The sequence below is a fragment of the Vicugna pacos genome, chromosome 1, assembly GCF_048564905.1.
Source record: "Vicugna pacos chromosome 1, VicPac4, whole genome shotgun sequence".
Taxonomy (NCBI): Eukaryota; Metazoa; Chordata; class Mammalia; order Artiodactyla; family Camelidae; genus Vicugna; species Vicugna pacos.
Window position 1 is genome coordinate 56,698,524 of NC_132987.1, and position 23,761 is coordinate 56,722,284.

Genomic DNA, 23,761 nt, shown 5'->3' on the forward strand with positions numbered 1-23,761 from the left:
TCCCTGTCCTCCTAGTTCTTTCTGATTTTATTTTCTAAAAATAGACAAATCTGAAAGATCATGAAACAAGTCCTGCTCGCCTGTTCAGTGAAATTTTAAGTCTTCTCTGTCATCCTGGGGACACCTGTTTGCTGAAGCGAATGGTAGGAAAAACTTTAGAGAATCCTTTGATGGCCTTTGGACCACTTAGGTGGACCATTTGGCCTCAGAATCAAGGGAACATTCATTTGCTCAGCAAGTCTTTATGGAGGTCCTACTATGTGTCAGTCTCTGTGGCCGACATGGGATAAATAAGAAAGTAAAGCCTCATACTGTCATCTCAAGGTAAAGAAAGAAACACAAAAGTAAATATACATTATGAAATCTGAGAGGTGCTATGAAGGAGTAGGAATCCACCCCAGTTCCTGCTGTTTTAGTTCTGACCCTGGAAAAACATTCCTCTGTTGTGTTTGCACTTCTGCTACCTGGGATTCTGCAGTCTGGCCAGGAATCATCATCCTGAGACTGTCCCCAGCACACCTTCCCTCCGTGTCATCACTGAGGCTCACAGGGCCCTCCTGGGCTCCCTGGAACTCTGCTGCCTGGCCTCCGGCTTACCTCCCCAGCCCTTCTCCGCCAGGCCATGTTCTCTGAAAGCTGGCCAGCTTGTGATTCTCCAAATATCTCCTTTCTATCCCTGCTTTGAGGTCTTTGCTCTTTCTGATCCCTTACCAGGAATGTATTTTTCTCACCTCTTGTCCACATCCTGCTCATTCATCCAGGTTGTGTTTATGCCTCTGTATCCTGGCTGCAGCCATTCCTGAACTCCTCTTTCTGCCTTGGGTAACTGCTTGTCCTTCCCTGATGCCTCATGGCATTTGGTTTATTGTGCTAATCAGAGCACTTATCACCCTCTGCCTGGTATTATATAGTTACACCTATCCTAGGCCTTATCTGCACACCCCCACCTTGAAGGCATGAATAGTATTTATCTCTGAATCTCAAAGAGGAAGCACAGTGAACACACAAGATTTACTGAATTGGCGCCCCAATAGTGAAGTTAATAATAAAGCATGTGAACAGCCCTATATAGTTTTACAAAGAATGTTCCTGTATGTTACCTAAGTTAATCCTCAGAACTACCCCGTGTGGGGGGAACTTTCCTAATCCCCTCTTACAGATAAGCAAATAATAATAGTCATTATTATTACTGGGTGCTGACAAGAGTGTCAGCTAGGCATTCTGCTAGGGGCTTTCCATGTATTACATCATTCAACCCTCATCTAATTCCAATAGAAAAGACAGCCATCTGTACTGAGCACTTACTGTGTGCCAGGCGCTATTTCCAGACCTTATCCATCAACTCATTTAATTTACACAACACTATAAGATAGGTACTTTTATTATCCTCATCTTATACATGAAGAAGTTGAGGCATGTGGTGGTTAAAACACTTACCCAGATTCCATAGCTGAATGTGGATTCCAAACTAGGCAGTGACTGTAGAGACATGCACTCTCATAGGAGCAGTCCCTTCCTTTCCCAGCTCAGCACAGCAAGTACTGCTCTGCACAACCTCTATGAAGTGCAGTCATGCCCATTTAATAGATGAAAATACTGAGAACTAGAGAGACCAAACAACTTCTCAGTATTGTACACCTGATCAAGGCAGAGCCCTGTCTTGTATATGCAAAGCTCATGTTCTTGAAACACTCATCTATGTTACCAAAGATATGTGACAAGGGCCTTCCTAGGTCCAAGGAAATACAAACTTCCTCGGCCATGTGAACGTTTTATGACTAACATTTCTGTGGGTCTGCTAAGCTCAGTGCATTGGGCTGGACTCTGTGTGTTGGGCAGGGTGGGGATTTACAAAGACTAAGATACAGTACCTTGCTTCTAAGAGGCAAATGAAAATGAAAATATCCTTCCCATCCATTCCCTGTCTCTTCTTTTTTTCAGCACGGTACTTGTTGCTACTTCATTATCCATCCATCTGGTGGAGATCTTGAGGGCACAGGGCAGACATAGGCAAAGAGGTAAGTTCAGAGTGGTCAGCAAAGGTGAGGGGCTAGGATAAGTCCCAGAGATGAGGAGACTGGCCTTGTTTTTTGGAGTCAGAAGCAGTGAGTGGGCTTGGAGACGTCTGGCCCTAGAGAAGGCAGCAGCTGTTCGTGCTTAGTTTCATGAGAGGGACTAGGATGGAGGTGAAAACATGGAAGCAGCGACCCAAGGTCATGGGGAGGGGAGGCCAGCGGCCAGCTGGACATACGCAGTTCACTTCTCTATACCTAGGTGGATCCTTGCTCCCTCTTGCAGACCACAGCATGAGTACTGGCCAAACGCAGGACAGTGGTGGGAGTTCTGGGTTTGGCTTCCAAGCTGGCCACTTATCCGCAGATGATGGTGAGCAAGTCACTTCCCCTTGTTGACACTCCGTTTCTGCAGGGACTCTGGGAGATGGACACACGACGTTCTACTGGGCTTGTGTGGCTTGGATTAGGTCACGCTACTCATGTGAGCACTCCGCTCACTGTGAGCCCAAGGCGCATGTGGGATGCTGAGGAAGACAAATCCAGGTTTCGCCTCCTCCGGAGTTCCTCACAACGCCGTTATGCTGACGGGAGGGCACATGGGGCTGACTCACACATAAGTGACAGGAAAATGAGCATGGTTTTCACGTTACCCAGGGTCCAGGCCTGGAACTATTAAACCTACCATTGAGAATCAGCGGGCACTAGCAAATGTTCTGTGTGGGAGTGGGTTGGAGATGGGGGCAGGATTGGGAGGAGTAGAAATACAGGTGCCAAGGATCCATGCATGGAAATGAATGTCACTGAAGTGAACCCCGCTCAGGTTCCAACTTAGAAAGGGAAAGGGAGAGGCCATGAGAAGAAGGGCTCTCCCAACTCCGCACTGACTCATCACATCACGTGCCCCGCGGTACATCCCAGAGTCTCTCCCAGCCTCAGTTTCTCCGTCTGTAAAGCAAGATGCTGCTTTCCCACAGCTTGAGAAGGCCCAAGGCTCTTCCCACTCACGGGGAATTTTCCAAGGCTGAATGCGAGACAGGAAAGGCCCCACAGTCTCTGTCCCAGGGCCCAGGCCTCCTAAACTGATTCCGGAACCACCTCCAGGGCGGGGGTAAGGGAGAGCCAGAGGATCCGTGCGGGTCGGTGAGGGTGCGTGCGTGCCGGAGAGCTTTTAAATGAATCACTTTGTATCGAGCAGGGCAGCACCTGCTCCTCAGCCTCCAAAGGCAGCGCGAGCAACACGATCATTCAAAAGCTGCCGCTTTCCATTCACGTCTATAATTAGCGCACGGGCTGCGGCAGCAGCTGGCGTCGCAGGGGGAGGGGCCTTGGGGCGGGCCTAATCCCCGACCCCGCCCCCTGCATTCCGCTCTCCGCCCTCCCCGTCCCCAGTCTCGGGCGGCCCCCACCCCACCCCACCCCACCCCCGCCCCGGGTCGGGGACTTGGCTTCAGCCGCAGGATGCCTTCTCTTATTGCCTGGACGCCAGGGCCCTCCGCACCCTCCCTTCGGGGTCGCTGTAGTGCAGTGAAGAAGCACCTTGGGGCTGCGCGTCCAGGAGGGCGGCTCTGTTTGAGGCGGCCTCCCCTTTACCCCGCCCCGCGGCTCCGGCGTCCCGCCCTCCCCGCTCGCGCCCGCTCCTCCTCCCTCCCCGCCGCCCCTCCCAACCTCCTCTCCCTCTTTGTCGCATTACATAGTAATCTGAGATGCATTGGATGAGCTCCAGGGAACAGAATGTACTTGGCAGAGACGCGGGGCTTGATGTCTGCAAAATGTCGGAAACGCAGCCAAGAGCTGCTAACTGGGTCATTAACCTCCAAAAGCAAAGCGAGGACTGTAGGCCCGCTCTGCCTCCCTTCATCTCGCCAATAACAGTGCCTCAGTGTGAGGGGAAGAAAGAGCCCCAGGTTGGCTGCTTTGATTTCTAGGCACCAAAGGCAGGCCCGGCCCCTCCTCCTGGCCCGGGCCCTCCGGCCGCCCCTGCGCGGCGTCTCAGTGTACAAGTGGGCTTTGAAAGGCCGGGCCACCCCCCGGGGCCAAGCTCGCGCCTCCGGAGAGACGTTACCCGGCAGCCCTTCCCTACCGCACAGCCTCAGGCCCATTTTATTGGGTCCAAGAGGAAAAATGGGAGTGAGGGGGGAAAGGATTAAGGGAGAAGGTTCTAGGTCCATCCCAGGCCCCACAACTAGAATGAAGGGTTTTGCCATCTCTCCTCTCCGATGCTGCCCATTCTTCCTCCCCTCCTCTCACTCCCCCTCCTCTCACTCCCCCTCCTCTTCCTCATGCCCTTCCTCTTCTCGCTGGTCTCGTTTCTGAGAGCAGGCTGTGGGGTGGCTGCCTGGGTGCATGGCCTGGCTCCAGGATACTTGAGCTCTGTCACTTGCTGTGTGACCTTGAATGAGTCACCCATTTGTCTGCTCCTTAATTCCCTTATATGTCAATTCTTGGCCGTAACACCTTCCTGACTTATCTCACAACATTTGTGAGGCTCAAATATGAAAGTCACAAACTGCAAAGCTCTGCCTAGTGTCACAGGCACAGGCACAGACTCCTCTGAAAGCCCCAAGGGCCACACTTCTGGACTCGACTGTACTCCTGAGAAACAGGAATATAAACAGCCTCACCACGAAGCGTCAAAGGTTTGAATACTCACGAGGGGATAGCCCCTAAAATCCACCCCCTGGAGCTGTCCGGCCCAGTTGGGTTGCCAAACAGACACTTCCCCACAATGTCCAAACCCACTTCTCCAGCGGCCGGTTGGAGAGAGAAAGTGCTTGGTACTGAAACCAGAAGAGGTCGTGCGGTTCCTCAAATGCTATCTCCCTCGCTTGTGGGAGGGAAGACAGTTGGCCTGGTGAGAACGGTGGCAGCCTATGCCCTGGGTGTCTGGACATCTGCGTAGTCTCACCCAGAGTCCCAGCCCGGGAAGAGTGATTTATGCAACCCCACCTAGGAAAGGAAGACAGCTCATCCCTGGTGGTGTCCACAAAATTAGAACCAAGTCCAATCGGCCATCAGCATTCTTCCTGCCCCATCCCAACCTGGTCTCACTCTGCCCCCACTGCAGCCACAGCAGACAGACTCTGCCCTTCACCATGTCCCACAGAGGTCTGTGCTGCCCTGCCACTGGGCCTGGCTGAGACTTCTTTTTAAAAATTGCCTAGAAGACTATTTGCCCTCTCATTACCACACATTAAAATCCTTTGCATCTCTCAAAACTCAGCTCAAATGGGACTCCACTCTCTAGATGTGATATCTTTCAATTCTTCTTGGGATTTTTTACTAAATAGTGTAACCAGCCAGCCTTGGGTAATGCCACCTTTGTGCTGATTATGCCCTCCTTATGGAGTGGATATTTCTCTATCGATAGGGACCCTTTATGGTTGATTTCAACTCTGAAGGTTAAGGTGACCATTTATCCTGATTTGTCTTCCTGCTTTACGCCTGTTGCCCTGGTATGGTTATTAATAGCTCCCTCTTTCACCCTGAAGTGCTCTGGTTTGGATCATACATTCTGTCGACCCTTAAGTTACTGAGGGTCTCTGTCCAAGTCCCTGGCGTGTAAACTTGCGAACTGCCATGAAGAACATGCACGAGCTGTTTCTGACCCGATTCCCCAGGGCATTTGTTTCTCTTCCTCTTCACTGGGGAAGAACGACAGAAGGGACCTGGTACCACTTTCTTTTTGACAAGCCTTTCCAGGATTACAAAATGCTCTAAGCTGACTAGAAGTGGCTTACCCCGGCTCTTCCCATGCCTCTCCGCCCCTAACAGTCAGACAGCTGTTGGATGTTGGGAACAGGTACCGAAGGCCAGAGAAGGTTACCCGGGCTGTGGGATGAAGCCCTCATTGCCAACCTCAGCTGGACTTGTGGTCTCGCCCAATTTCTTTAACAGTCCGACTCTTCAAAGTTACTTTCATTTATGCAGTTAGTTGCCTTAGGAGGTCACAACTTGGAAAACTCAGAGCGGCTTTATTACAAAATATGGTGTTAAACATTCTAGGTACAGCTCAGGGGTTAGGAAAGACCTGGTCTCTTGCTCTTTTTGTGTCAGAAGTTTTCTCAAAAGTAAGCCTGTTGGGCTGAGTGTTTGTTGACTTACTTTTGAAGATATCAAGCCTTTGGAAATAACAGCAGGCAAGATGCCTGGCTTTGAGGATGGAGCGCCGGCGTCAGGAAGCCTGGGTCTTCTTTCTCCTTCTCCTCTGACTCACTGCTTTCTGGAGCATGAATCACACGCCCTTTCTCAGCATTGGGTCTCACTTCCTTCATCTCCCCTTTAAAATGGGTGTATCTGCCAGTCCTGCCACACAGGAGGGGGCTCAGGCTTTAGGAGGCCTTGGTAATTAAACAAAAAATATTGAGAGTGAAAATGTGCTGTCGGTGTATTTTGGACTCTCCGAAGAGGCACACATGGAGGGTATGTGAGGCCGTTTCAGGATGCTGCTTTAGTTTCTGGGAGACCTGGGTTCCCTGGGAACAGCCTCTCAGAAGCTGGAAACAATGAGCAAGAGAGTCAGTCTCAAGGTGGAGGTGGGAACAAGTCTGGTCTGTCTGGCTGGGAACTGGAGTCCTGTGAGCAATCAAGAAGGGGAGCTGAAAGCAAACAGGATTATTCTGTGGAGGGCTTCAGTGCTGGGTGGGACACTTGCACTGTCTCCTGAGGGCCATGTGAGATAGGTGCAGGGGACTGAGCAGGGACATGACACCATCTGCAGTGGACACATCCGTCGAGGGAGAGGTGGACTCAGGAGTTGGCATCTGTCACATCCCAGTTTGGCCTTAAGCAAATGGTGGCTCCCCTTCATCTGAGCTTCCGTTTCCATCTCTGTAAAATACATGGGTAAAATGGCCCCAAATAGCTTTAACATGCTGTGATGAGATTCTGCAGCTTGCGTGTGTATGTGTATGTGTGAGGGGAAGAGGAGGTGACTGCTCTCTTAGACACAAAGCCACGTCTGGCAGCCTTTTTCTTCACGGAGGAAGGCTGACCAGTCTCAGGGTCTCCAGCAGGTCTGAAGGGCTCGCTGTGTGTCTAGAGCCCAGAGATCTTTCTTCAAGCCCCAACACGGCACATCTGTACTTAACGGCCTGGTCAGCAGCCTCTGTCTAGACTTGTCTGCTGCCTACTTCCCAGTCCGGCTGAGACAGCTGATACTGGAGAAGACTGTGTTGAGGTTCATGCTAACCAGCTGTTTCTCGAGATGCTTCAGCTCTCTCCTTATCCTGTATTAGGTTTCCAGGAAGCCTTCTACCACCCAGGACTACATGGCCTGGGGCCTCAGAACTCTGCCTTAAAAATACAACTTGACAACATGCCTTTGACATTTACCAAGGTCCACTGTAAGACTGACATGCAGAAGTTTCTTTATTACGAAAGTGTTATCCAGATATCATTTGTTAACTTATTTAATGGTTCTTATGTAAAGACATACACAGAAAATCCCTCAGTGAACTCATACAGTAAGGAAGAAAATATCATTAAAAGTTTGGGTTTTTATTTTGGGTCATTTAGGGGTTTGCAATAGTTCCCTTAGGTTCAAGGATAATTGCGTTTATGTTTCTGTCTTATAGTTGGGTTTAAAGTTACTTACGCTTTTTATTGTAAGCTTCCTCTAATGTTTTTCCACCTAGGTTTATTTAAGTAAGTAAGTAAATAAATAAGGGTTCAGTTGGACCCAATTCATTGTGTGAAGTGGAGAAATAAGCCCACTTCTGATTGGTGAACTGACAGGAGCCCCCCGGATTTCAGGTGAAGCAAAAAAGCCAAATATCAGAGCATCACGGGTGAAAGCAGCTGTCACTCAAACTTTTTTCTTAGTGCATTTATGTTTGACTTGCAGTTTGTGTGGGAAGATTTGAAGGGTTTGTGATTACCTATAAGCAGTACAAGGACCCAATAATAATTGAAAGAAGAAAATCTAAATAGTCCTGGACGGGACATTTAGCCCATAAGGACACCGTAATCCAGGTTGATTCTACCAGTTACTATGTTTCCTTGAGATCTACGTCTCAGCACTTATTAGATGATCAGGGGGGAACAGCTGAACTTCAAGGTCTCTTCTAGTGCTTATGGTCCATTTGCCTCAAAGTCAGAGTCTTATGTGAGTTGGTTGATCCATCTCCACAATCCATCTTGGAGTCCATAAACCAACTAAGAAATTAATGCTCTCTCCCTTACCCGTGGCTCCGCATCACACCCCCTCTGCTGGTGGCTGAAGGGCATATATGGATGGTCATGGGGATGTGGCTGGACACGTGTGCACACTGAATGATGAACTACTGAATGAATGAACATCTACCCTCCACCCAACTTGTATTTCCTAAAAATATTTTAAATGGTAATTCTAAGATTCTAGAAACCCACAGACTCAGAATATAAAATGTGAAGTGAATCTGACAGATTGTGTGGCTCAACTTCCTCACTTGATAGAAGAGGAAACTGAGGCTTAAAGAGACTTACCCGAGGGACTTGGCCCAAGACACAAAGCCAAGAAACCTCGGAGCCAGGGCTGGACCTCAGGTCTGCACTATTCCTCGGCACTCATTTTTCTCTCCTAGCTGGAGCTCTGTCTCTGGATTGCAATGGATAAATCTTTTGCTAGGCGACCTAGTTGCTAAGCTCTGATTGCATCATTCTTGGGCTCAAAAACCTTTGTGGATTTCTGCTACCCATTCCTAATTCAAGGTTCATTTTGTGTCATTATTTAGGCTCTGTCCATAATATCAGCCACCACTTTTTAAAAATTTAGGCATTCCCTTGTGGATGGTGAGGTAGGGAGAGGCAGACAGGTGATCTTGCTTAAGCTGCTTAGACTGTCTCTGACACACACCGAGCCTGGTTAACCTTTTCCTGATTTCTCAATTTTCAGCAGCTTTTCTGTGCAACTGCCTGGATGTCACATTTCCTAACTCATTTCCTATCTCTTAAGGATCAGTTAATTTTTTTTTTTTTAGATGGAAGTCATTTTTTTCTTGATAATGGAAGAGATGTAGAGCTGGAAAGTGGGGTCTTCAGCAGTTTAACTGGACTATGAGCAGAATTCTATTGGGCAAGGCAAGAAGGATCAATGATCCTTCAGGTCAGCCCAGAAGGCTCAGAAGATACTATGCCAGCCCTCTGGCGAAGGAGTTTGAGATTGTCCTCCCAGAACTGCCACCACCGTCCTTAATTCTGCTCCTAGAGCGCCCTCTGCTGGAATGGAGCAGGACCCAGCAGTCTCAACCATCTTGGAAATGGGGCCAACAGGAACTCTGAAAAGGATAAAAAAGGATCGGGGTTTCCTTGAGAGGTAGGTTCCCCATTCAGGGAAACACTGAGCTGCCCCTATTTAAACACAAGCTCAAAATAAGATGGAGCCATTCCATGAGGTGCTTTTGCCTCTCTATTTCTCATTCCCTCAATTTCAATTTCTTTCTCTTGTCTCATCTTGCTGATTAGTATCTGGGGAAAGAATCTGCTCCGGTAATTCAACCTAAAAGATCATCTTGTGGTAGAGAAATGGGATTTAAAGAGGGGAAAGGGGGTCTGGTGAAAAGGGCATAAAATTATGAATTCTGCTTTCTTCTTGAGGCCTAATGACCAGGTTACAAAAAGCAATTTCTTGGAATAACTCAATTTCTAATCTCAGATTGTATTACTCTTTAGGTTAAAAGCTTTCATCAGCCATTTGTTGCTCACTTAATTAAGTCAACATTCTTTACCTTACATTCAAGATGTATTTATAAATTCATAATGCATTATTTTGTTTGCATTTCATTTATCAAGGTTAATCACATGCTTATTTTAAATAGGAACTTTACCTTGATCTAGTTCTTAGGAAATGAAAATGTATTGAAATTTTCAAAAGTATATTTGAATATCAAAGTCATGCATTTCACATTAAAAACCAAGCTTAGCAAATACTTGATCTGCTTATAATTTTGAACAAGACAAAAGACCTTGCTTAAATAATTAGCTTTTTAAACAGAAGCAATAATTGATAGATTGAATCCTATCTTTAGCATCGAGTTTAGTGCTAACATGTTCTGTAGGAGGGAAACAAGGTGAGGCTCATTTGACATTAGAAAGTTTTGGAGGTTGATCATCTTTGAAGTACCACATAGACAAAGGGAGAGGCAGTGGCTAGGAATACACTTACTGAATAAACAGAGGCAGTAATGTGGTAAACACTGAAATGATGCCAAGAAATTGAAGATTAAAGGCGGATGAAACTTTAGAGAGGACTCCACCCTCTTATAATCTGGATGGTGTGATGAGACCTAGAAAGAAAAAATTTCCCAAGAGTTCATGGGCAGTTATTGGAAGAGCCTGAATTGGAATCTGGGCCATCTGATTCTCAATCCAGAGGCCTCACCACTCCCCAACACTACCTCCCGACAATGGCATGAAGGACGCACAGGTAAGAGATCTCAGCGTGAGTTTGGAAACGGCTGCCTAAATCCCAATGAAATCCAAAAGCATTTCCTAACTCAGGCTCTGTCCCATTTCCCCGTAGGCTTTAGAGGCTGAGAAATGAGGCATTCAGATCTCTTCATCACCCTGACCCTTCACTCTGTTTACACATGGGCTGGCCAGATGTTGGAGAAACAAAACAAACATTTGCAGCTGTCATGGGTGCTGGGGTAGGGTGGAGCCCACGAGGTTTCCAAGTTTTGATCCAACACATCACATCAGAGCACTTCTGATTTGTACTGCTGGCCTAGAGTTTACTGCCTTTCACTTCCTCTGTGAAGCCTGAAGGTTGTCACTTCAGGCTGAAGCCTGCCCTGAGAGATGCCAAGGGTTTCTGGAGCTAACTTCAGCCATTATCACAGTGGTCCAGGTAACCAAGGCAGCTCCTGCTCCATCACAGCTTCAGGGACCCCGCTCTCTCTCCTCATCCTCTGCATTCCCTGATGCTGGTTCTGTGGTTCTCCCTGGGCAGACAGAGGCCAGGAGGGGCACTGGCTGAGGGACAGTGCATTCTAGTCAGCAGAACATGGGCTGTGGGGTTATGTAAGACCTAATTTTAATCCTGGTCCAGTCACTCACTGGTCATGTGATTTTGAGTTAGCTGCCTTAAGTTCAAGCCTTATTAGTCTGCTTTTCTTTAAACTGGGAATACTGATACTTATTTGTCAAAGGGAACAAATTTAGCAACATAATGCATTTGAAGCTTCTAGTATGCAAGAGTGTCCAATATGTCATAGCTATTATTTCCTACGGGTTTTTCCTTCTTCCTGGAATCTATATGAATGATGTAGCTACTAATTTGTGAGAATCTAGGGACCAGCATTAGGCCTCTTGTCCTCATGCTCTTTCTTGAGAGCTTAAAAGATGTGATGACTTATTGTTATGATCAGTAATAGTCTCTATGTGTTAAAATGTTTTTCAAGCACTCATTTTTTTCCATTATATTGTGAAAATTTTTAAATCTGTAGATGAAATAATTTTATAGCACCCATATACCCACTTCTTAGAGTTTACTGTTAACTTTTTACCAAACTTGTTTTATCAGTTATCCATGCATTTATCCATCCATCAGTCTACGTTTCAAAAGTTATTTGCTGTAATAGTTTACTGTATTTCAAAGCTATTTGCAGACATCAGTACGCTTCTTAGATTCTTTGGCATGAGTATCATCGGCTAGAGATCAATATTTGTTGACTTTTTCCTTTTAATAAACATTTATATACAGCGAAATACACAGCCCTAGTTATAGAGTCATCGAATTTTGACAGCTGAGTACATCTGTATCCTGACGTGCTCTGTTACGGCATATAGCACATCAACATCACCCTGTAAGTTTCTCTCATGTCTCCTCCCAGCCAATCCTTGTCGTCCCCAACTAGGGGGGAACTCTGTTCTGATTTTTGTCCCCATAGATTCGTTTGACCTGCTCTTGCACTTCATACCAATGGCTTAATACGGTATGCACTTGTGTGTATAAGTCTTCTTTCACTCAGTACCATGTTTTTGACACTCATTCTTGTTGCTGGATGTACTGGCAGCTTGTTCATTTCCACTAAAAAGCTATCTGTAGTAAGTGGGTGTGCGTATCTCCTTGAGAATACTGAATTGGTGGGTCAAAACCAAAACCTTGGGCATGTGGACAAAAAGAAAAGATCTGGAAGGATAATCACCAAAATGTGTATAGCCTTTACCTCTGAGATACGCAACTGGAGCAAGAGGAGGAAATGGGGAACTTTGTTCTTGAATGCAGACACTTTTATATTGATTGAAAATTTTACACATATACAGAGATATAAAAATATAGAAAATAAATATAAGTATTTACAAATAAAGCAAAACAACTGAACTAAGGTCCTCGTGGGATGGGAAGAAGCTGCGGGTCTCGTGCTGACCTGAGCGGAGGGGCATGTGTCCGAGCTGTCCCCGTGCTCCAGGGGGGAACAGAGCCCAGAAAATGAGTAGAGTACTTAGAGAAAAGGTGCATCCGAAGCATAAAATATGGACTGGTTTTGAGGGGAACAAACGGTATAAAGCATCACTAAGATGGCTGAAAGAAACAAATCAGAAAGAAGGCTACTAGAATTAGAACAGCCCACCAAGCAGAGCCATGGGATCCTACAGCCATAGGCCTGTCAGAGGCTGTAAGGGATATTTACTGTGACTTCTTTGGGAAGGGACAGACTGGGGTTTCAAAATTGTAGAATAGATAAACAAGATTATACCGCATAGCACAGGGAGATATACACAAGATCTTATGGTAGCTCACAGCGAAAAAAATGTGACAATGAATATATATATGTTCATGTAGAACTGAAAAATTGTGCTCTACACTGGAATTTGACACAACATTGTAAAATGATTATAAATCAATAACAAATATTTAAAAAAAGCGCAAAATGAGGCCCTACTTAAGAAAATGACATGTAATCTCATTTAATAATCAAACTTTAGAGCTGACACCAAAGCTCTTGGAGATCATCAAAGTTCCCTGAGGACTGGTCCAAGTCTGTGTTTCCTGTGAACAGTGCCAGGTACTTAGGGGCTGTTTACGGAAAAAGTGAATCTAATCCTGGACTCCCATTTTACAGATATGGAAACTGGGGCATAAACTGACACTCGCTTAGAAGAACACGTATCTTACCCAGAGGATAACAGCCAATAACTACCAGTGTCTGCTGAGACACCACAATAAGAGATAGATTCAAATTACATTTGCAGGATCTAGGTTAAATATAAGGAAGACTTTCTTGGAAGAGAGGTTTCTTGTGAAATCTGTTTCTTAGAAATCTTTACGAATATAATAGTCTCCCATTGAAAGAGTTTAAATGTGACATTACTTACCAGGCTGGAAGATCTCGCATTTTCTCCCAATTAAAAAAAAAATGAAAAGAAAAGAAAAAAAAAAATCCCAGATTGGGTTCCTTCTTGCAAGTCTGACCCCTAGTGGTCATCATCTCTGGGTCATGCCAAAGGGAAGAAGGCCAAGAAAATGAAGACAACCCAGACTTTATTTTTGGAATAGGAAATGAACCTTAGAAATTTCCTAATTGTCAAATTGTCTAATGAATAATCAAACCAAGTGAACAGAAATGATTTCCAACATCAGTGACTTTGTAGGAAAGTTCGAAGTGGAACCCAGGACCTTTTTACAGTAGGTCCTGTAGTTTCAAGATCCAATTCCTACTTCTTCCAGAGTCTCTCGCCTTTATTGAATCTGGAAGCTGGACTCCGGCCAGATATTTGGGCTTCAAATATACTATGGTCCTGTTCACTTGCCATTAAAAAGAAGTTATTTTCTTAAGCTAGTGGAGTATAGAAAAATAATCTATTCTGTTCTGAGCACTGTCATGGGCAGATGACCTCAGACAAAGTGCCGCCCAATTTGGGTCTCAATTTATTAAAATAGAGGAAACCTCGCGATTACTAAGGGCTGGTCCAGAGCAAACGTTTAAGATTTTCAAGCGTACATTATATCTTGGCTGAGAGTTTCTCACAAGCGATGGTAATATTACCATTACAGAAAACACTCTTCCCTTTTAGACAGTAATCCCTACTCTGGGGTCAGCAGAAGCCTGTAAAATCAGGCTTCACGAGGAGATCAACGAGCTCCCTGAAGCTGCATGTCCATGTTAATGCATCTGTGCATTTCCTTGGAGGCAAACCTCCTTAGGTTTCATCAGAAGGGTCTAGCACCTCCTCAGCATTCATCCCAATCACTGAGGTAACCTAGGAATGAGGTTTCTGAGAAAGTGAAGGACGCAAGCTCTCACTCTTTTCAGAGTCAGACTTCGTGTCTCTTTAGCCGCTTGTTGACCGAGAGACAGCAGATACACACTGCTTCTGCATTCAGGGCACAGGAATTCCGTTCTCCTTCTCTCCTCCTCTTCTGTGCTGAGGAACGCTCATTAGTAGGAGTCACTCTGTAACTTAGCTGCAGAAGCCCTCCGTCCGTTTGTAAAGCGTTCGGACAGATGCGCGCAGCACACTAAATACTCAGGGCTGTTAGGCTGCTCTCTGGTGTTCTGGTGCCCGTCTCCTCCCAACAGCTGAGTTGTATGCTTACCAGGGGTCAGTTGATTTTTTTCCCCCCAAACCTGTTTATGCTAATTGCATTAGTTAGTGTAATTGTTTAATTCAAGTATTATGCAAACAGATGAAGTATGGGTGAAAATAAAAGATTGTTTCAATGAAAATTTAATCAGTTGCTTTGAAAAGGCTTAAAGGGGATGAGTTGCTCAAAAATACTCTACAATCAGTTTGTGGGTGAAGCACCTGCACAGGATGACGAAAAATTAAAATCTAGAAGAATTCGGCAAGTTTTTAAGGATTTCCTCTATTAAGACAAATAAAACCAAATAAAATAAAATAAAAACAAAACCACTTCTTGAAACTGGAAATAATGGAGGATATGTAATGGGAGTGGTTTAGACAAGAAAAATAAGAAGGAACTCATAATTGGAAGATGCATGCTTAAAAAAAGGGACTTGGCCTACTTGGCAAATGAACATCTTAAATTAAAATACATGCATTTGGGTGATCCCCAACTTTAACCGCCTTTTCTGATTAGCTGACCCTGGTGGCAGTGTGTTTCTTTAATATTAAGATAAAAACATCAAAGTGAAGTCCAAGAGCATCTCTTGAGGATTTGATTTTTCTAAACTTCCCATAAAGTTTCTTTTTATTCTTGTAAATCTGTTTCTTGCAGACACTTCTTCCAGACCTTTTTCCCCTTGACAGTCAAGCTTTGCTTTAGAGTCAAGTACCAAGAATTCAGCATTAAAGTAGTGTTTGTTCACCTTAGCAAACCAGTCATATTCACTCAAAATCTCTAGCCAGATTCATTATTCAGTGTCTTTAGATTTCAACAATGCAGGACCATCTGTGGCCACTGTCAACATTATAGTTTCCCTTTATAAATTGTATGAGCCACAAACGTGGACATGCCCTTTGCCTCAGCCTTGCCTTCTGGGGAATGCATGCTGTAGAAACAATATATCTGATAAGAAAAATGAACAGCACAAAGATGTTCACTGCAGCATTATATATAATAATAAATACACCAAAAACTGCTTAAATAATTTAGCGATGGGATAATCATTTTATTGTAATGAATTGGCCAAATATCATTTGGTAATTATTGCTGGTTGTTTATGTAGTCATGAAAATGATAATTACGAAGAATTTTAGCCATAATTGTTGAAAAAATAATATGATAGTAAATTAAGTGAAGAAAGAAAGATGCAAAATGGCAAAAAGCCTCATGATTATAAATGTAATAAATGTATACATGAAATTGGTAAGCTGGGGAAGAGTTGGAGTTTTTATCTTTTGCCTATTTTTCACTTGTTTCATTCTTTCAACAATTAGAAAATCCCACGTTATGCAACAGTTCACCAGTTTTCCAGCCTTGGTGTCCTGGGAGGCCTTGAGATGTCTGAGGCTTGACATAGAGTTGCTCAGGACCACAGAACTATCACCCAGAGGAGTGAGGATTAGGCCAGAGCTTTCTGAATTACAGGTGAACTGGATTGTAAAGTACCTCTGAGTTCATACTCCAATCCTCTCATTCTACAAATAAGATTAATTATAGCCCTTACTAACCATTTGACCTGAGCAAGTTACTTATCCACGCTATACCTTGGTTTCCTCATCTGCAAAATGGAATAATAGAAGTATCTATGCCCACTGTTTGCTGGGAGGTTCAAATGATATGAATACAGCGCATGACACGGACGGGAGTAAATCCTCAACCAGTGTTAGTTATTCACATGACAAAAGTTAGTGGTTGAGCCAGGACCGGAATTCAGGTTTCCTGACTCCGCTACAGGGGCTATTTCTATTGTACCCACACCCTTCATCTTAGTCCAGGCTGCAGCCCTTTGCTTTGCCGAGTACTAGGCAAGAAGAAGGCTATTCCAGTAACACTGAGGATACTGTGACTTCACTCAACTCTTGCCCATCAGGCGGCCAGCAGCATACACTGCAGTCAGGACTATGTATGGAAACTGTCAGGGGTATCGTAAGAAGACAGTACCTACGGAGCTGAAAATATGCTTGGGCTCAAATCCTGTGATTATTTGTGTTCTGCTTGACTTCTTCATCCGCTCTTGCTTTTAGGAGCCTTGGTTTTCTTGTTAGCAAAATGGGGATTAGCAGGGATAATCCTTCCCGGGCATCTGTGATGTAAGCTGCCATATGTGAAAGGCCTTTACAGGATGCAAAGTGGGAATACAATTCAAAGTGATGATTTTGTTATTTAAAATTATTTTTATTTTAAAAACACTTATATAGTGCATTTTATGTGCCAGGCCTTATTCCTAGGGCTTTACAAGAATTAATTAATTAAGAAGACTGTCCATACGGTCCTGTAAAGTCCTACTACTGTATTGTATTATGTCCTACGATTGGCCTAGCTTTACTCACGGAGGCACACGGGGGTCAAGAACCTACGTGACAGAGCTGGTAAGTGGCAGCACTGAGATTTGAACTTAGGGCCTAGGAGTCTGACCACAGAGTCCATGCATAGTTCTCAGCCTGCTTTACTAGCACTGAAGATGCCTTGACCTAAAAGTGAAGAGCTGGAGGTTCTAGGGTCCGCCCTCCTTCCTCACAAGGTTTAATTTCATATAGTCCAGTCCACTGCAGTCCCATCCCATAAGATCCAATCTTACTCAGTTCAATGCATTTGAACGCGAGAAACACTCTTTTAAATGTTTAGTTTGTGCCAGCAGTCACTGCACTAAGCGGTCTGGGAGTTAACAGAGAGGAGTAGGACCCAAGACACTTGGGTCTTGATGATCTTAAAATATAGACTGAATAAATTAGTCTCAAGAAAGGATGTCAAAGCTGGAACTGTGAGGGTCAGAATAAAGGGGCTTTGTAAAGTCTCACCTCTTCATTGTTCATTAAATAAAAACGGGCCCAGCCAGCGGGGAGATAGGGGTCTCCTGGAAACACAGAGTCTGGGTTGGAGAGGAGTTGGAAAAACAGGTACTCTGGACCCCTGGAAAGTAAACAGTCTTTGACTGGGTTTATGCCTTCAACACTGGGACCACTGCTGTCTGTCTGGTTCCAGACCTTGTTGCCAGCAGCCTTCATGCTGAGCTAAGTCATCTCAGTGTCCTGGTATGTGTGACTTTTTATTCTTCCTCCTCCACCAAGCATCCTGAAGGAAATCTCATATGGAAGGGATATTCTATCTTTTGAACATCAAGAGAAACAGTCCATATAAAGCACCCTGCAGCTACCTTGCCCAAAGTTGGTGCTCATGAGGTGGCACTTATTACATCATCATCCTAAAAACGTCATCTGATGCTTTCCCGTAATTCCTTCTGAGAGAGTCTGAATGGCCTCGCAGGCCGGGCTGCATAGGACAATCACTTGTCTCTTTTAGGGAGTTCTGTCTTTCTGTTCCAAGGCAAAAAGTGGGACAAACCAGGCTAAGCATTACAGATCATGCTCCGGCTCGTCCAGCGGTCACACGGCACAGAATATGAATATTCCCCAAGGGTAAACTGTTCCCTTACACAACATTTTTGATGTTACACAATTAAAAAGGCTTGCACATTACATTAAAATTTAAGGCATGTGTAAGAACCTCATAATTAACTGCTGTCTGTATAACCAGACAGCTCCAGCAAGTTAATTTGGTGTCTGTTGCGAGACTTAATAATTGTCAGTGATTTTTTAAAAAACAATTTACTGGTATAATCATTAACTATCCCTAGATTATCTTGTCAAATTGATAATTAAATGCCTCAAAAATTCATTACAGAGTCAGCGTATTAATAGGAATGTAATTAAGTAATATTTGCTTATGTAAGCTAGAGTTTATTATTTGCACATTTATTTATCTTTTCTACACTTACCAAATCTTCCTAAGGGCCTCTTCGGAATCAATAGAAAACCAAGAATCAATAATATGTCTTATTAGATCCAAATGAGCAACTTAATTGAGAGACTGTGAAATAAATGTGGGTTTTTCATACTTGAAGAGGGAGGAGAGATGGTTCCTGTTCCACGGTAGGGTTATCGGTTGGGAAAACAGAGACCACTTCATTCCTTCTTCTGTGTCCTCCTCCATCTTTCTTCCTTCTTCCTTTCCATCCCTTCTATCTTCCCTTCCTTTTCTTTCATCTTTCCCTCTCTTTCTTCCTTATTTTCCCTTTTCTTTCTTTCATCAAACCTTTACGTGCTTGCTATGGGCCAGCCATTGTGGGAGATGCTGAGCGTATATAAGGTATGATTCTAGTCTCTTATAGCCAAGGACAGAAACCTGTAGAAAACTACAGTGCAACCTTTATAGCTACCCTGGAGGTGTGCACAGCGCACTAAGGCGGGCACAGAGGCAGGAACAAGTAACAGCACTGGTGGTCGGGGAAGAGCTCTCAGAGAGGATGACATCTGAGCTTGCCAGAGATCAGGATGTAGGGGTTTTCCAGGGAGGAAAAGTCTGAGAGGGGCATTCCAGGTGCAGGGAATCGCATCTGCAGCAGAGAGCATGGACCACTCCGGAGTTAGATGGAAAGGGGTGAGTTTTACACTGCTGAGCATCAAGAGCAGAGCTGTGCTTTGAAGGACAGCTTTGGAGGTAAAAGGAGCTCTACCTGTAATTCTTACTCACACAGTTACAGGGTCCCGTAGCTTGCCCCAGGAGCCTTGAGTCTGCCAGATATGCATTCACATTGCAGCCCGGCTGGCCCTTCCCTTCCACATCCTCTCCTGACGCTCATCATGTGCCCAGGGTTTTACAGGTACATCAGATTTCTGCTCTGTTGTCACCGCAAAGATACTCATGCTTTTCAGATCACGTGCCCAAATTTTGAGTTGGATGCAAAACAACGTATTTCGACTCGGGCCTCCAAAAAGAGGAATCTGGGGTTCAGTTTGGTTATTCCCAGAAACTCTCTGACGTGCCCAGGAACAACAGAAATCAAACTCAAGGATATTTGGTTATATGAACAACCCTGGATAAGATTTAGGCGGCAAAGAGCCTCAAATGTAAATTGAAACTTTTCAAACCTCTATATAGAACTCAGTCACTCATCACCTTCTCAGCCTTCATAACTACTGAGACACACAGGAGCCAGTGGTGATAATTTTTGTCCTCACCAAGAGACAATCACTATAAAGTGTCTGCCTGTGTGCAGTTTCCCCTGGCAAGAAGGCTGGGTGTCTTTTGGTGAAGAAGGAAAAGACAGAGAGAGGGAGGGTGGAAATTAAAAGCAGATTATGATATTTAAAACTATACTGGCTACACTCGGCAGGTAGAAAATGTGTTCAAAGTCTCTGAAGACTTTCTCCTGATGCTTGGAGATCAGTCTCATGTCCTAACACTGTTCTCAAGCTCAGGCCCAGGGAAGAGTCTGCTTGGAGGGCTCTGCGGGTCCCAGGGAGTAAGGACGGTGGTGCATTTCTGACACCGACGTGCTGTGTGTGCACCAGGCCTCCCTCAGTGATGTGTCCTGTGACCAGCAATGTTTTAAAATGACTAAGATGATCACATTAGATGATCACTTTAGACAAGGTCAAGAGGGGATCAAAGGCAATGGCTAAGTAATCCTGAGTACAAAATTCTCTGCACTCTGAGCCTGAAAGCATTTGGAAGTAACAAAAGACACTCTATAAATTACAAAGTAGCTTTACTTAAAAAAATATATAGGTTTATGGAAAGCAGAACTTCGAAATCCTACTCTGAGATCTCTTATGACACATCTGCAGGTTTGACAAGAGAGGGTAATTCAGTTTGTTAAAGCTTCTAGTCCAAGATGCTAGATGATATTAATGAAGCCTGGACCCGAGTCTGATGATCTGGTCTGAAGTCCCTGATCTGCTACTTACTACACTTACTAAGTGGATGACTCGGGGCCAGCTGTCTTCTTTGGACCTCAGTTTCCTCAGATGTAAAATGGGGATAAGCCTCCTAGCCCCACTAATCTCACATCGCTGTTGGATCAAATGAGATCCCGAGTGTAAAATACCTTACAAACAGGTCACAAAACCCTACAGAAACATGAAGCGTAGTGTTATGATCGGAGCTAAAAGGTTGTAAACATTTAAGAGGAAAATATTCAGTCCTTAAGGCACATGGTTAGAGTCAGGTGCCACCTTATGCATCAGATGCTGGCTCCCAGGCACAGGTGAGCAGACTTCCCTGTTTCCGTTCTTGAGCGGGGTTACTCTTCCCAGTGCTCTCCGTAGAGGCAGTTTCTGTAACTCCCTGTAGACCTGTCTGCATCCTCGGTTAGTCTGTAAGTTCTGTGGGAGGAAGGATCCTGCCGGCTGGCAGTCCAGCATGGTGGTAAACCTGCCTGGTTTAGGGACAGGCAGCCCGGGCCAGTCCTAATCCCAGCCCTGGCTTTGCCACTTACTGTGTGACTCCGGACAAATTACTGAATTTCTTCAAGTCTTAGTTTTCTCCCCTGTAATACAAGATTAATAAATATGCCTACTTCATAGTGTGGTAAGAAGATTAAATGCGCGAGTACACGCCAAGTGCTTAATACAAAGCCTGAAACACAGGAAGCGCACGAGGAATGCTGGGAACTTGTTATTATTACTATCGCCATCGCTATTGTTATTCTTCCCTTCGTATCTCTAGGGCCTAGGACAGTGTTCAGCATTAATCGGTGTTCAATAAATAGGTCACAGAAGAATCAAAAAGTAAGCCCTTATCTCAGCAGATACTTATACTGAGATGGATAAATCCTAAAGGTCAGAAAATAATTGGAGAATGAGTGTGTTGTGTGGGCTGAGGGTTCAGACTTCGGGGCTCTCTCTACCATTATCTCTCCTGGTAATGAGAGCAGTTCTACCGTGCTAGAAATTCGTAGTATTGCTGTATCACTTGAGAGTTTATAAATAATTTTTAAAGGCAGTATCAGATTGGGTTCCCACACTAACCCTGTGGGACAGGTAACATTATATCACCCACTTCACAGATAAAAACACTGAGGTTCAGAGCAGGGGAGTATCCTGCCCATCCATCACGCCTCTGGTAAGAAGGAGCATTGAAATTAGGTTTTCTGGCTCATTCTTCTTTCATCTCCCTAGGAAGAGACTCAAGGCTGACCCACCCCAGGACTGGGTCTCTGATAGTGGCCAGGGAGAGTGTTCTGGAGAAGGGCCTGCTTTGTACTTTGGTTTTGAATCCTCATTTCCTTCACCTATGAAATTTCCTTCACTGTCATTTGAGCTTGGTTCTCCCCACTGAGAGCTAAGGGGCTCCAACCAGTCCCTGCTCTGAAGGTGGAAACCAGAAGCCCCGAAGGTCTTCCAACCTAGGCCATTTAGGCAAACCAGACATGGGAGTGTTATTACACCACTGTTCAACTTTATAAATCCCCCAGAGTGCCTGCAGGAAAAGTATTTCTCTCGAGAAATCTAAAACCCCTGATCATTTCTTCTGAGGAATTACCAGCACGTTGCAAAACTGGCATGATTATCCATTGTCTGACCTTTACTCCAGTCCCATTCTCTTGTATCTCTGCAGCATTGCATACTTTGGACACTCTCTCCTTCAGTGTTTCCTGAGACCCAGCATTACTCTGGTTCTTCTCAAACATCTTCATCCTGACCTTCTCCTGTTCTTTCACAGCTCCCTAACTTTGGACATTTCTCAAATCTAAGCCTGTGTCCTCTGTTTTTTATTGTCTCACTCCTTTCATCAGCTCTAGAGTTGCTTTTAAGCCAGGCACTGGGTATGTAAAGATGAATAAATTCGAATACCTGGCCTCAAGGAACCCACAGTCTGGTAGAGGGGAGATGGATGAGATGGGTGAGCAAAGACCACTAGGTCTAAAGAAGTGCTGTGCTTTGGCAGGGCTGCTTGGGGCTTGACTGGAGGGTCCAGTGCAGGGTGAAGGGCAGAAAAGTCTCTGTGGAAGGTGTCTTCAGGGATGTCTTAGAGGACAAGACGGTGCTCCTCATTTGAATAAGAAAAGGAAGGGTATCTGGGATTCTTGTACAAAAGAATCAAGGCGGGGGGAACTCTTGAGTTTTGCTTTCCAAATCTGAAAACGAGATAATAATATTTAACTTGCAATGCTGATAATGCACGCAAATAGAGCCGGGAAGTTAGTAGGTAATAAATGAATGGCCAATGAAGCAACAACAAGAACAATAATAGCAAGTCCCTTTCTCTTACTAGTCCTCGTGTTTCCTATTTTTGAGGGGTGGGGGTGAAAAATGGAATTGGGCTAGAAGATTTTTTTCTTAAAGGTCTTTCTGGATGTGACAGCCCAAGATGCCTTAAAATCCTCTGCGAAAATTCAACAACAGTGCAATTCCTTCCCCTCCATACATTTTCCCAGTGCTGGGCGAGCCTCAGCACCCCTTCCCTTGTGAGCACACAAAACATTTACTCTAAGAACCATCAGTTTTACCGACACATAAATGCCACCTTGTTATATATATTTCACCATCTCATGGACTGTCAGGTTTTGTGTGGTTGAGTTTTATACATGGCTCTCCTTATCTTCTCTTCTTGATTGTAACGAGGACAGGTGCTGCTGGATTTAGAGCCAGAACACAAGAGTCCAGTTCTGGCTCTGGTACCTACTGGCTCCCAGAGCTTGGGTCATTTCCTTCATCTCCATTTTCTCATATGCAAAATAGGGAACGTGATAAGGGCCAACTTTGGGAATTTTTATAATATTTAATGAGATACTATATATGATGATACTTTACAAAATCTAAAGCATTGTAAAGATGGAAATTTCATATTACATTTGTCTCTGCACCTGCACCCATCAAGACTCTTCTGATTGCAACTAACAGAAACCCAACTCAAAATAGACTAAGTGAAAAATCCCACTTTGGACACAGAACTGAAAAATTGCAACAGGGATTGTGAGAAAATCAGGGCAATGCTTCCTCATCTTCCTTCAGCTATGCTTTTCTCTGCATTGGCTTCTTTGTCAGGCATCTCTTTTCCTTTCTTTCTTTTTCTTTTTATTGATTTACAATGTTGTGTTAATTTCTGGTGTACAACATAGTGATTCTGTTGTGTATATATATATACTTTTTCATTATAGGTTATTGCAAGCTATTGAATATAGTTCCTTGTGCTATACAGTGGGAACTGTTTATCTATTTTATATATATTAGTTTGTATCTGCTAATTACAAACACCCTGTTGATCTCTTCCCTGCTTTTCCCCTGATGTTTCTCAGAAGCTTCATGTTTATATCCTATCAGTTAAAAAACCTTAACCAAAATCTGAGGTGTTCCCCCCAAGTAATTTTGGCAAAAATTCCACAATTAACTCTGCATAGACTGATACAGGCGTGTGC